Genomic DNA, 14,480 nt, shown 5'->3' with positions numbered 1-14,480 from the left:
AACTTCTGTGGAGTTTGATACTGCTCATTTTGCTGCTTGTTCTGTTTTTCCAGAGTCCCCGTATCACTTGACCTGCTGCCACATTATGTTTGATTACAGATACCCCATCAGCCTGGGTCTCTCTTTACAGCCTTTGTACACATACGTCTACACATAGGGATTCGGATTATCTCAGGATCCCACATCCTCACTGTCCCCCATCCCCCCTACCCCGCCATCCCCCACCAGTACCTTTCTGAAGTTTTCTAGTCCTTCCTTTTCGTTTGTGCTCCTTAAAGCCCAGCCCCATGCCTGACTTTGGTTCCCACTGAGTTCTGTTACAAGGATTCCACATTTGTGGATATCAAATCTTTGGCAAGGTCATTTACCTGGGCTGGAATAAGACTCTTGGCTGATCCTCCTTCCTAAACACCCACCCAATGGGAGAGGCTGATACTCAACATGCAAACCTTGTTTTTTAATTCTCCAGGCAAAGTGATGTTGGAAGACATTGTGGCAGGGGTGGTGTGTGAAGATTTACAAATAATTTTTGAATATCTGCTTCATGATAGGTCTCAGAGGTTCCTTGTGGGTGTGGCTTTGGAGGATGATTACGAGGAAATTGTGGATATTAGGGAAGTCAGGAAAGGAAAATAATCACTCACAATTCAACAATTCAGAGAAAGCTCCTAAGGGAATTTCTGGCTGCTTGATGTCCAGAGGCCAGGTCCTCACTTTGTATCAAGGCTCAGGACTATGGATAGAGAAATTATGGGGCACCAAAAAAACTCAGTAATCAAGATAAACAAAATTTTAATATAATATCTTTAAAAATACAAATTGATGCATAAAGAAAACACCCATGTTGAACAAAACAGTTACAATGTTGCCTCCTCTTCAGCACCACCCCACCCTCCAGAAGTTTCCTCCAAGCCGCACCTTTAAGATAAAAAAAAAAAGACAAAATAAAAACCTGTAAGAGAAAAGATAAAAATGAGATCGGCCTGGGGGCTCATGCCTGTAATCCCAACACATTGGGAGGCCGAGGCAGGTGGATCACTTCAGGTCGAGTATTCAAGACCAGGCTGGGCAGCATGGCAAAACGCCATTGCTACTAAAAATATATATAAAAACATTAGCTGGGCATGGTGGCAGGCACCTGTAATCCCAGCCACTTGGGAGGCTGAGGCAGGAGAATCTCTTGAACCTGGGAGGCAGAGGTTGCAATGAGCCGAGATCACACCATTGCACTCCAGTCTGGGTGACAGAGCGAGACTCTGTCAAAAAAAAAAAAAAAAAAAAAAAAAAAAAAAAAAAAAAGATCCTCAGGAATTTCTGGCTCAAGTCTCCCATCCTCACCACCACTACCACCAGGCGGCCTTTTGCTGTTCACTCAGGTCCAGGCTCCATCCCCTAAAATGCCGGGGAAATGCTACAAGACTCTCCCCATCTCCATTCCGGGAGTTTGCTGCAAGCCAATCTTGCTCTTCCTGAAAACAGCCTTGGGGTTCCCTGTCCTGGTACACCCTCCTACTGTAGGCAGCACAGGGCCAGTGTCACCTGCAAACCAGGAGTCCTGGCAAAGCATCGCCTCTCCCTGAGCTGCTTCTGTCCCAATCTGGCATCTGCTTGGGGAAGGGCACACCAGGGAGGAGACTTGCGTGGTGAGCTCAGGTCACCTTCAGGGGAAGGTCAGTGCCTACCGGCCAACCCGGACCACATTTTCCAGAATCCTTCAGCAGTACCGCGATGCTCTTGTGGTCAGCAGACCTCATTGGCTCCCAGCGAAACTTGTCAATGTCACTTGGGCATCTTAACAGTAGGCTCCTAAACTTGCTTGTGTGTGCTGTGCAGATGTCAGAGGCACCCTTTGTGGGCAAAACCAACTGCTTTCCCACCTCTCTAGCTCCAAAACTACAATCCCCAGAGGCCTCTGCAGTCACTTCTACTACCCATCCTACACACCTTCCCTGTGTCTGGTTAATGTCAGAAGCACTTCTGGTCTGTGACCCCGGCCGGTTAGGCTGGTTGGCACCCAGTAAGGTCTTCCCCACACCTCTGCACCTCATTACCTGACCGGTTTCAGGATCTGCAGGGTGCATCTGTGTTCCATGGGTGCCCTATAGGCAGTCAGCATGCCCCTCTGTGTGTCCCTGTGTTACTCATGGGAATGAAGGCTGGGAGCCGTAGAGCTGTCTCAGAACTCAGGTGCTCTCCTGTGGGCACCTGCAGGCCATTTTCCTTTCACTGGAGCCTACAGGGTTAGAGACAAACCCTCACTCTGTGGCTTGGGGACAAGGGCTTCACTCCCTGGCCTGAGTTTGGAGCAAAGCTTGAGGGTGCTGGGTCAGTCTGGGCTCCCCCTGGATGGGAACTGGCTGCCCTAGTGATTTCTGTGACATCCCCGGCCCCAACTGTGGAGCTCTGGAGTGGACTGTGCTTCACCTTGTGGCTGGGGGTTTCCAACTGAGAGTCGAAAAAGAGGTGAGAATTACCTGTAATTCCGTCTTGGCTGTCAACAGGATGGATCCCCTTACCTTTTCTTGCCCTGGAGGCTGCCTGGTTGGTACTGGGGAAAGTTCATTCCTAGTCCTGGAAAAGCAGCTCATTCTAACCGGAGTCCTCCCTCAGCATTCCTTTCTGCTCCATCCATACTGCAGTCATTCATGAAGTCGTTAATTGTAAACACATATGGAATGGTTTAAATAGAAGTACAGAGATGTGTGCACTTAATTGTTCAGTGATGTGGATGAAGGGCAGGGACATCAGAGATGCCTGTGACTTCAAGGGGTTGGGGGGGACTCCCAGAAGTAGGGTTGTCTCTGCTGCCCCTGACCGGTTTGATACCTTGGAGATTAGGGGGAAGGCATTCCAGTGGGAGGCGGGAAGGAAGCACAGTCTCAGAGGCTGGGCTCTTGCTACCATGTGGAAGGATTATTGTGGCCAAGGGCTTTCTTAAGGTTGATTTTTAAATATACATAGGTGAAGATACAGACTAGCTATTCACACATAGAACAAGGAGAAGCTTGATATAGGCTAACTTGAATTTTACCTTTGAGAGCATTTTCAGCTTCTGGAAATTGGGACATTTCACCCAAAATTCCAGATTCCCTGCTTCTCTGAAAATAAATCTGCCCTAACTCTTCACTATTTTTTTTTTGAGACAGATTTTCACTCTTGTTGCCCAGGCTAAGGTGTAGTGGCATGATCTCTACCCACCACAACCTCTGCCACCTGGATTCAAGCAATTCTCCTGCCTCAGCCTCCTGAGTAGCTGGGATTTACAGGCATGCACCACCACGCCCGGCTAATTTTCTTGTACTTTTTTTTTTAGTAGAGACGGAGTTTCACCATGTTGGTCAGGCAGGTCTTGAACTCCTGACCTCAGGTGATCCACCTGCCTTGGCCTCCCAAAGTGCTGGGATTATAGGTGTGAGTCACCTCACTTGGCCAGTCTGCACTATTCCTTAGTGTCAGACAATTTGAGCCAAACAATGTCTTTCTCATTCGGACGTGACCTTCAGGGTTTAATTTTTGTATTTTTGGTATAGACAAGGTTTCTTTCTTTCTTTTTTTTTTTTTCAGGTAAATTTTCACTCTTGTCACCCAGGCTGGAGTGCAGTGGCATGATCTCAGCTCACTGCAACCTCCGCCTCCTGGTTCAAGCAATTCTCCTTCCTCAGCCTCCTGAGTAGCTGGGATTACAGGTGCCTGCCACCACACCTGGCTAATTTTTTATAGTTTTAATAGACACAGGTTTTGCCAGGTTGGGCAGACTGGTCTCATCTCGAACTCCTGACCTTCCTTGATCTGCCTGCCGCAGCCTCCCAAAGTGTGGGATAACAGGCATGAAGCAACGCCTGGCCTCCACTGGCTAATTCTTTGTATGTTTGAAGAGATGGGGTTTCACCATGTTGGCCAGGATGGTCTTGATCTCCTGACCCTGTGATCTGCTGGCCTCCGCCTCCCAAAGAGCTGGGATTAGAGGTGTGAGCCACTGCACCCAGCCTCAATGTAGCTTTTATATCAAAGTATTTATGTAAGAAAAATTAATCAAAGGGCACAAGCATTTCAATACTTAGGTTGTTTAAGATGAAATCTGTGGCTGGAAGAGTGCCAGAGACATGAAAATGTTTCGCACATGAAGGAACCACAACTTAAATAAACAAATTTGAAGGAACTAAGTAACAAATGATTTTCTGTTGTTTGTTTTGTTATGTTGTTTTGGAAATGTGATTAATCATTATGTCAAGGGAGTTGGGAAGAATTTCCAGATACTCTGATATGCATGACATCTTAAACATACCAAATAAAGCAAGGCTATCTTAGGAAATTAGGTATCACTGCCAAGGACCTTTACATGAGATAAATTAAAATTACTATTAAATTTGTAACAATCAGACGGACTGGCAGGCAAGTTGTGTCATTTTTTTCTCAGCATTTTTTCTTTCTTTGATTCAATAAAACAAAGTTAAATGCCAGCTATCTGCAGAACACTCACTAGACTATGTTTAATTATATGTGAAACACAGCCTGCACACTCACAGATCCTTGCCATGGTCCCGTTCCCTTCTTTTCAAAACCTGTGTTACCCTGTGGCTAGATTTCTCAATGAGATGAAAGAGAGAGAGGAATGAGAACCATCTTCTTTGAGGTCGCTCTGCTCCGCTCCTGCAGGTAGACAATGACTTCTCAGGTGAGACTATTACCCTTGGCTGGGGGGTAGAGGTCTTAATCCTAGAAAAGAGGCCTCTCAGGGTGGAGAGGTGATTTAAATCCTTACCAGATAGACACAGCTCCCCAACTCCTCCAGACTTTCACAAACCCAAACTGGAACAGCGGAAAAACGGCTGACAACCGGCCACATGCCCCAGGCAGAGACGCAGGGAGAGGCTGACCAGAGGGAAGGTCAATGTACAAGATACCACCCTCCGGCACACAGGGCACATGTGTCCCAACACACACACACACACACACACACACACACACAGACACAGACACAGAGCGAAAGAGAGAGAAAGGAGAGAGAAAGAAGAGACGCAGGCACACACACAAATGCACAAAGACGTATGGCAGTGGCAGGGTAACACCCACTCCCAGGCAGCCCCTGAAGCTGCCGGGTTCTGCTCTCTGTGACTATGACCCGTGGGTAAGAGAGCAGCCCACAGGCACACAAGCAAACCTCTCCTCTTTTGAAGAGCCTCACTGGCACACCATCAGTCGGTGCAGGCCTGAGCCTGGGATCCCGCGCTGCTTCCCCAGCCCTCTGCCCATGGTTTCTTCCTCCTGGACGACCCTCCGTGAATCCTGGCCTCCAAGACCATCCAGTCTATGCCGCTGGTGAGAGCTGGTCTTAGCCCTGACTCTGACTAATCCCTCTAATCCCAGGTACTCGGGAGGCGGAGGGAAGAGAATCCCTTGAATCCGGGAGGAAGACTTTGCAGTGAGCTGAGATCTCGCCACTGCACTCCAGACTGGGTGACAGTGAGACACTGACTACGTAAAAAAAAATACGGTGGAGCGGGGGCTGTGGGGACTGAGGCGGTGGCAGGTGAAGTGAAGATTGGGAAAGAGGCCTCCCTGACGCTCCACGAATCCTGACCTGAGGCTGGGATCTCGCGCTGCCTCCCCGGAGATCAACCGGAGGTTTCTTCCTCCTGAGGTTTTTTCCTGCTGGTTGGTTCTCCGTGAATCCCGGCCTCTGGAGACCATCCTGTTAACGCCCTGGCCAGGACTGCTGTCAGCCCCGACTCTGACGCACTATCACACAGGGCTCCTACTTCGCCAAGTCTCAGGGACCCATCCCCAGGAAATGGTGTCAATCGATGTGATCAAAACGGCGGCTCAGGCCTCGCGCATGAGCACTGGCGAGGCTGACTCCCCCTTTGCTCCAGAGAGTCAGGCTGGGGACCCCTTAAAAAATGGTGGCGACGCGACGCAGGGACTGGGGCGGCAGTGGCAGCAGCGGAGCAGTCCGAGGCGGCCGGTGGGAAGAGGACTAGGAGAGGTGCCTGCACGAGAGCCAGGGTCAGACCCATAGGAGTCCTATCGTCAGGACCTTCTTGATTGGTTTTCTGCTTTGGTTCCCGGTGGAGGAGGAGCTTCGGGATGCCCGCTGGGCTCTCTGGACACCTCTTCGAATCCAATAATGGATCCGACCGGGTGATCAGGAATGGGGTTACAAAGTAGTGAGGCGGGAAGGGCCTCGCTGGGGCACACAAAGATCCCAAGAGTTGCATGGCCTGCTGTTGGCTGAATAAACTAGCCCATGAGTCCATTGCCTCCCTCCTTCCTGAGTAGGGCAGGGGTTTACCTTCGTCTCCAAGGCCCGGGGACTCCGAAATCCCGACACAGCTTTCCCCAACACATGCAACAAGAGACAAAGGTGAGGCCAAGATAGAGCCAATGTGACCACACATGGCATTGACTTCCCCCAAGAGCAGATGGAGTGAGCGTGTGTCTTTGAGGTCATCTGGGACGATGCTGAGGCAGATAGTGAGGTCCAGGCATGTGCCCAGGGGCCACTGGGATCTCCCACACAAAGTTGAGGACAAGCCAAGCACACCTGAAAACCTGTGAGACAGGACCTGTGCTAGAGTCCAAGCCACATGCAGGGATGCCTGCCAGAGGGGCAAAGACATTTTGAAAAAGTATACCCCACCAAGAGCCCACCACCAGGTGGTTCCCCTGACACCACCTCCCCTGACAACCAGCAAAACCCAATCCCTTGGGAGACTTGAAATCCGTGGCAGTCAAAAGATTCAGTGCTTGAAGGCATTTTGCCCAGGAGCAGAGGAAACGAAGGGATTTCAGAAATAAGCGAAAAATTACAGGCGGGATAAAACACTGCCTATCCTGGCAGGCAAGGTGAGCCACGGAGAGGTCACATCACGCTGGTGTTGGAGGGACCAGGCAGCAATCACTTGAGACATGAAGATCAATCGAAGTCCCCGCTCCCAGATAGGTATGAGGTCCAGAGGTCCAGAGTAATTAAACCGGTACAAACAATAAGAAATACCACAGGAGACGAAAGCAATCAAGATCCGGACCCCTAGGAAGTATCTCCTGATGAAATGAAAACTGTCCCATGTTGAAGACATTCAGACAGACCGAGAAGCGTGCAGGACCCTCGGCCTCCCTCCCCCTCCGAAAGAGCGGCGGCCTAGCCCCGCTTGCAAAAGCCCCGGGGCTCCCGCAAGCTGCCTCTGCTTTCCAGGACCCGCGCCAGCAGGGACAGGGGCGGTTCCGCGGCGGAGCCATTGGCCCCACGCGTGGCACTGGCCGATCCCCGAGCAGACGATGTGAATGCGTGTCAGCCCGGGCGTACGGGGCGACGGCGAAACCAACAGCGGAGTCCAGGCCTGTGCCCGGGTGGAAGAGGGTCCCAAGGGACCTGCCCGTGGATTCCAAGGGAAATCAAAGATCGCCTGGGATCCAGGAGGGAGCCGGAAGATTCAGGGAGTCAGTCCACCTGCTCAGAGGAGCAGAGGAGAGGCTGTCCCTCAAGAACGAGAGGGGAAGTGCAGAGGGGAAGTGCCGCACCGCCTGTCCAAGAAGACAAGGCCCCTCACGGTGGCCTAGCGCTCATGCTAGGCAGGCCACCCAGCCATGAGGTGAAACAGGGAGAGCAAGACAGCTTCCCTGTGGGAGACACGTATGGGAGCCAGGAGCTCCAGGGTCATGGAACCTGCCCAAGCAAGCAGAAACAGGTTTGGAGAGAGAAACCGTCACCACACGGATCTCCGACGAGTGTCTCCCTGACCCACTGGGAAGCGATCTGCGTCCAAGACGTTCAGCCAGACCGACAAGCGTGTAGGCCCCCGAGAGACAGGGGAGACAGAGCAAGAGGGAGGACAGAGCAGAGGCCGGAGCCCGGGCCGGATACTGCCCGGTGCCACCGCCGCGGGCCTAAGGGGAGGGTTGCCCAACGGCTGACTTGTCCGGAGAGGCCAGCCTTCCAGGGACCGGGAGGCCTGGCATCCCCCCTTCCCGGCTTCCTCTTCAAGCTTCTGCCGTGGTGCGGCTTCATTTCTCAGAGAAGAGCCGTGAAAAGGTCCAAGCGTCTCCTCTGAGGCGGGTCTGCTCCTCTCCTGCAGGGCGACGAGCTCCTCTGGGGCTTTTGGCCCTGGCTGGACTGTGGTTATCTTGATCCCAGGAGAGAGTCCGCTCGGCACGGGTAAGGAGATTTCCACTGCTGCTGGGGAAGACGCATCTCCTCACGCGGTCGAGGCCCTCAGGGAGGACCCCAAGTGGAACGGCGGCGAAAACCCACTGACGAGCCCGCCGCAAGACCCAGGCACAGAGGCAGAAGAAAGAGGCTCGGCAGAGCCAGGCCGACGCGCAAGAAGTCGCCTTTGGGCGCACCGGGCGCATTCGTCCGAACGCACCCACGCACACGGGCACGCACACACCAACCGGCAGAAAGAGGGAAAGACACACACAGAGAGTGAGGGCCAGAGAGACAAGAGAGAATGGGAGAGACCCCCACACACACAGTCACACGGCAGCAGCGGCACAGAAACGCAGCCCCCGCAGGCACACAGCCCCCCTGACGCTGCAGGCTTCTGCTCCGGGCGTGAAGGCCCCTCGGGGGAGAGAGCAGCCCACGGACAGGCGGGCGGACCTGTCGTGGAGATCACGGGGGCAAGACTTTTGGGGAGACTCACCCCAACGCCGTCCGGGCAGGCCTGAGGCTGGGACGACGCGCCGCTTCCCCCGGACTCCGCCTGCGGTTTTGTCATCCTGGCCGGCGCGTTGCGACTCCCGGCGTCCGTCCGGAGACGTTCCTGTCGACCCCGTGGAGAGGTGAGGCAGGAGCCTCGCAGCCCCGACACCCCAGCGCCGCCACGGAGGGCTCCTGCTTTGCCAAGCCTCAGGGGGCCGGTTTCTAAGACAACCGTGGGAAGCGCTGTGACGCGAGAGGCCGCTCGCGCCTCGCGCATGCGCACTGGCCCTGCCGCGCCGGGCCCACTCGCGCTCCCCACCTGGAAGTCAGGCTGCGGCCCCTTTAAACAACGGCGGCTGCGCGGTGCGCCGCGGCCGGGGATGGGGTGGGAGGGGGCGTGTGCGCGGTGGGGCAGGGGGGAGCGGGGGTGGGGGGGCCGCTGGGGGCTGCTGCTGCGGCCCCGACGGCCGCCGGATCCGGGCTCCAGCAGGGGGCGGCGTGGGAGAAGGGGCGGCGGGCATCCCAGTACCAAGACCCCCGGAGTCCTGTCTTCAGGACCTCCTTGAGCCGACTGCCACCGGTGGAGGGGGAGCTTCAGGGCCTCCGCTGGGGTCTCTGGACTCCTCTTGGGATGGGATTTTGGACCCCTCCGGGTGAGAGAGGATGGACTCGCCATCATCGGCTGAGGCAGGCGGGGCCTCGCTGCAGCACAGAATCATCCCCTGGGCCTTAAGGCGTGGTGCCAGCCGAAAATTCACTGACCCACGAGCCCTCGGCCTCCCTCCCCCTCCGAAAGAGCGGCGGCCTAGCCCCGCTTGCAAAAGCCCCGGGGCTCCCGCAAGCTGCCTCTGCTTTCCAGGACCCGCGCCAGCAGGGACAGGGGCGGTTCCGCGGCGGAGCCATTGGCCCCACGCGTGGCACTGGCCGATCCCCGAGCAGACGATGTGAATGCGTGTCAGCCCGGGCGTACGGGGCGACGGCGAAACCAACAGCGGAGTCCAGGCCTGTGCCCGGGTGGAAGAGGGTCCCAAGGGACCTGCCCGTGGATTCCAAGGGAAATCAAAGATCGCCTGGGATCCAGGAGGGAGCCGGAAGATTCAGGGATTCAGGGAGTCAGTCCACCTGCTCCCTCAAGAACGAGAGGGGAAGTGCAGAGGGGAAGTGCCGCACCGCCTGTCCAAGAAGACAAGGCCCCTCACGGTGGCCTAGCGCTCATGCTAGGCAGGCCACCCAGCCATGAGGTGAAACAGGGAGAGCAAGACAGCTTCCCTGTGGGAGACACGTATGGGAGCCAGGAGCTCCAGGGTCATGGAACCTGCCCAAGCAAGCAGAAACAGGTTTGGAGAGAGAAACCGTCACCACACGGATCTCCGACGAGTGTCTCCCTGACCCACTGGGAAGCGATCTGCGTCCAAGACGTTCAGCCAGACCGACAAGCGTGTAGGCCCCCGAGAGACAGGGGAGACAGAGCAAGAGGGAGGACAGAGCAGAGGCCGGAGCCCGGGCCGGATACTGCCCGGTGCCACCGCCGCGGGCCTAAGGGGAGGGTTGCCCAACGGCTGACTTGTCCGGAGAGGCCAGCCTTCCAGGGACCGGGAGGCCTGGCATCCCCCCTTCCCGGCTTCCTCTTCAAGCTTCTGCCGTGGTGCGGCTTCATTTCTCAGAGAAGAGCCGTGAAAAGGTCCAAGCGTCTCCTCTGAGGCGGGTCTGCTCCTCTCCTGCAGGGCGACGAGCTCCTCTGGGGCTTTTGGCCCTGGCTGGACTGTGGTTATCTTGATCCCAGGAGAGAGTCCGCTCGGCACGGGTAAGGAGATTTCCACTGCTGCTGGGGAAGACGCATCTCCTCACGCGGTCGAGGCCCTCAGGGAGGACCCCAAGTGGAACGGCGGCGAAAACCCACTGACGAGCCCGCCGCAAGACCCAGGCACAGAGGCAGAAGAAAGAGGCTCGGCAGAGCCAGGCCGACGCGCAAGAAGTCGCCTTTGGGCGCACCGGGCGCATTCGTCCGAACGCACCCACGCACACGGGCACGCACACACCAACCGGCAGAAAGAGGGAAAGACACACACAGAGAGTGAGGGCCAGAGAGACAAGAGAGAATGGGAGAGACCCCCACACACACAGTCACACGGCAGCAGCGGCACAGAAACGCAGCCCCCGCAGGCACACAGCCCCCCTGACGCTGCAGGCTTCTGCTCCGGGCGTGAAGGCCCCTCGGGGGAGAGAGCAGCCCACGGACAGGCGGGCGGACCTGTCGTGGAGATCACGGGGGCAAGACTTTTGGGGAGACTCACCCCAACGCCGTCCGGGCAGGCCTGAGGCTGGGACGACGCGCCGCTTCCCCCGGACTCCGCCTGCGGTTTTGTCATCCTGGCCGGCGCGTTGCGACTCCCGGCGTCCGTCCGGAGACGTTCCTGTCGACCCCGTGGAGAGGTGAGGCAGGAGCCTCGCAGCCCCGACACCCCAGCGCCGCCACGGAGGGCTCCTGCTTTGCCAAGCCTCAGGGGGCCGGTTTCTAAGACAACCGTGGGAAGCGCTGTGACGCGAGAGGCCGCTCGCGCCTCGCGCATGCGCACTGGCCCTGCCGCGCCGGGCCCACTCGCGCTCCCCACCTGGAAGTCAGGCTGCGGCCCCTTTAAACAACGGCGGCTGCGCGGTGCGCCGCGGCCGGGGATGGGGTGGGAGGGGGCGTGTGCGCGGTGGGGCAGGGGGGAGCGGGGGTGGGGGGGCCGCTGGGGGCTGCTGCTGCGGCCCCGACGGCCGCCGGATCCGGGCTCCAGCAGGGGGCGGCGTGGGAGAAGGGGCGGCGGGCATCCCAGTACCAAGACCCCCGGAGTCCTGTCTTCAGGACCTCCTTGAGCCGACTGCCACCGGTGGAGGGGGAGCTTCAGGGCCTCCGCTGGGGTCTCTGGACTCCTCTTGGGATGGGATTTTGGACCCCTCCGGGTGAGAGAGGATGGACTCGCCATCATCGGCTGAGGCAGGCGGGGCCTCGCTGCAGCACAGAATCATCCCCTGGGCCTTAAGGCGTGGTGCCAGCCGAAAATTCACTGACCCACGAGCCCTCGGCCTCCCTCCCCCTCCGAAAGAGCGGCGGCCTAGCCCCGCTTGCAAAAGCCCCGGGGCTCCCGCAAGCTGCCTCTGCTTTCCAGGACCCGCGCCAGCAGGGACAGGGGCGGTTCCGCGGCGGAGCCATTGGCCCCACGCGTGGCACTGGCCGATCCCCGAGCAGACGATGTGAATGCGTGTCAGCCCGGGCGTACGGGGCGACGGCGAAACCAACAGCGGAGTCCAGGCCTGTGCCCGGGTGGAAGAGGGTCCCAAGGGACCTGCCCGTGGATTCCAAGGGAAATCAAAGATCGCCTGGGATCCAGGAGGGAGCCGGAAGATTCAGGGAGTCAGTCCACCTGCTCAGAGGAGCAGAGGAGAGGCTGTCCCTCAAGAACGAGAGGGGAAGTGCAGAGGGGAAGTGCCGCACCGCCTGTCCAAGAAGACAAGGCCCCTCACGGTGGCCTAGCGCTCATGCTAGGCAGGCCACCCAGCCATGAGGTGAAACAGGGAGAGCAAGACAGCTTCCCTGTGGGAGACACGTATGGGAGCCAGGAGCTCCAGGGTCATGGAACCTGCCCAAGCAAGCAGAAACAGGTTTGGAGAGAGAAACCGTCACCACACGGATCTCCGACGAGTGTCTCCCTGACCCACTGGGAAGCGATCTGCGTCCAAGACGTTCAGCCAGACCGACAAGCGTGTAGGCCCCCGAGAGACAGGGGAGACAGAGCAAGAGGGAGGACAGAGCAGAGGCCGGAGCCCGGGCCGGATACTGCCCGGTGCCACCGCCGCGGGCCTAAGGGGAGGGTTGCCCAACGGCTGACTTGTCCGGAGAGGCCAGCCTTCCAGGGACCGGGAGGCCTGGCATCCCCCCTTCCCGGCTTCCTCTTCAAGCTTCTGCCGTGGTGCGGCTTCATTTCTCAGAGAAGAGCCGTGAAAAGGTCCAAGCGTCTCCTCTGAGGCGGGTCTGCTCCTCTCCTGCAGGGCGACGAGCTCCTCTGGGGCTTTTGGCCCTGGCTGGACTGTGGTTATCTTGATCCCAGGAGAGAGTCTGCTCGGCACGGGTAAGGAGATTTCCACTGCTGCTGGGGAAGACGCATCTCCTCACGCGGTCGAGGCCCTCAGGGAGGACCCCAAGTGGAACGGCGGCGAAAACCCACTGACGAGCCCGCCGCAAGACCCAGGCACAGAGGCAGAAGAAAGAGGCTCGGCAGAGCCAGGCCGACGCGCAAGAAGTCGCCTTTGGGCGCACCGGGCGCATTCGTCCGAACGCACCCACGCACACGGGCACGCACACACCAACCGGCAGAAAGAGGGAAAGACACACACAGAGAGTGAGGGCCAGAGAGACAAGAGAGAATGGGAGAGACCCCCCCACACACAGTCACACGGCAGCAGCGGCACAGAAACGCAGCCCCCGCAGGCACACAGCCCCCCTGACGCTGCAGGCTTCTGCTCCGGGCGTGAAGGCCCCTCGGGGGAGAGAGCAGCCCACGGACAGGCGGGCGGACCTGTCGTGGAGATCACGGGGGCAAGACTTTTGGGGAGACTCACCCCAACGCCGTCCGGGCAGGCCTGAGGCTGGGACGACGCGCCGCTTCCCCCGGACTCCGCCTGCGGTTTTGTCATCCTGGCCGGCGCGTTGCGACTCCCGGCGTCCGTCCGGAGACGTTCCTGTCGACCCCGTGGAGAGGTGAGGCAGGAGCCTCGCAGCCCCGACACCCCAGCGCCGCCACGGAGGGCTCCTGCTTTGCCAAGCCTCAGGGGGCCGGTTTCTAAGACAACCGTGGGAAGCGCTGTGACGTGAGAGGCCGCTCGCGCCTCGCGCATGCGCACTGGCCCTGCCGCGCCGGGCCCACTCGCGCTCCCCACCTGGAAGTCAGGCTGCGGCCCCTTTAAACAACGGCGGCTGCGCGGTGCGCCGCGGCCGGGGATGGGGTGGGAGGGGGCGTGTGCGCGGTGGGGCAGGGGGGAGCGGGGGTGGGGGGGCCGCTGGGGGCTGCTGCTGCGGCCCCGACGGCCGCCGGATCCGGGCTCCAGCAGGGGGCGGCGTGGGAGAAGGGGCGGCGGGCATCCCAGTACCAAGACCCCCGGAGTCCTGTCTTCAGGACCTCCTTGAGCCGACTGCCACCGGTGGAGGGGGAGCTTCAGGGCCTCCGCTGGGGTCTCTGGACTCCTCTTGGGATGGGATTTTGGACCCCTCCGGGTGAGAGAGGATGGACTCGCCATCATCGGCTGAGGCAGGCGGGGCCTCGCTGCAGCACAGAATCATCCCCTGGGCCTTAAGGCGTGGTGCCAGCCGAAAATTCACTGACCCACGAGCCCTCGGCCTCCCTCCCCCTCCGAAAGAGCGGCGGCCTAGCCCCGCTTGCAAAAGCCCCGGGGCTCCCGCAAGCTGCCTCTGCTTTCCAGGACCCGCGCCAGCAGGGACAGGGGCGGTTCCGCGGCGGAGCCATTGGCCCCACGCGTGGCACTGGCCGATCCCCGAGCAGACGATGTGAATGCGTGTCAGCCCGGGCGTACGGGGCGACGGCGAAACCAACAGCGGAGTCCAGGCCTGTGCCCGGGTGGAAGAGGGTCCCAAGGGACCTGCCCGTGGATTCCAAGGGAAATCAAAGATCGCCTGGGATCCAGGAGGGAGCCGGAAGATTCAGGGATTCAGGGAGTCAGTCCACCTGCTCCCTCAAGAACGAGAGGGGAAGTGCAGAGGGGAAGTGCCGCACCGCCTGTCCAAGAAGACAAGGCCCCTCACGGTGGCCTAGCGCTCATGCTAGGCAGGCCACCCAGC

The 14,480-nt window shown here is 58.5% G+C and overlaps 1 long non-coding RNA gene across 3 annotated transcripts in view; it reads right to left on the bottom strand.

Annotated features, from left to right (window-relative positions):
- Window positions 1–777: 777 nt before the first annotated feature.
- LOC135967862 (uncharacterized) overlaps window positions 778–14,480 on the bottom strand; it is a 261,355-nt gene continuing 247,652 nt past the window's right edge. Inside the window, exons 1-3 of one of the 3 annotated variants that reach the window (XR_012426416.1) lie at window positions 1,683–2,023; window positions 1,139–1,256; window positions 778–918 (exon numbers count right to left, since the gene is read on the bottom strand). This is a non-coding gene — a long non-coding RNA (uncharacterized lncRNA). Of the gene's footprint in view, window positions 919–1,138; window positions 1,257–1,682; window positions 2,024–4,524; window positions 4,651–14,480 lie in introns of those variants that run through there. The other 2 variants (XR_010582180.2, XR_012426415.1) reach the window with 2 other exon arrangements.

Source organism: Macaca fascicularis, chromosome 16 (genome assembly GCF_037993035.2).
Source record: "Macaca fascicularis isolate 582-1 chromosome 16, T2T-MFA8v1.1".
Lineage (NCBI taxonomy): Eukaryota > Metazoa > Chordata > Mammalia > Primates > Cercopithecidae > Macaca > Macaca fascicularis.
The sequence above is the reverse complement of the archived record's forward strand: the minus strand, read 5'-3'. Positions and strand labels throughout refer to the sequence as shown.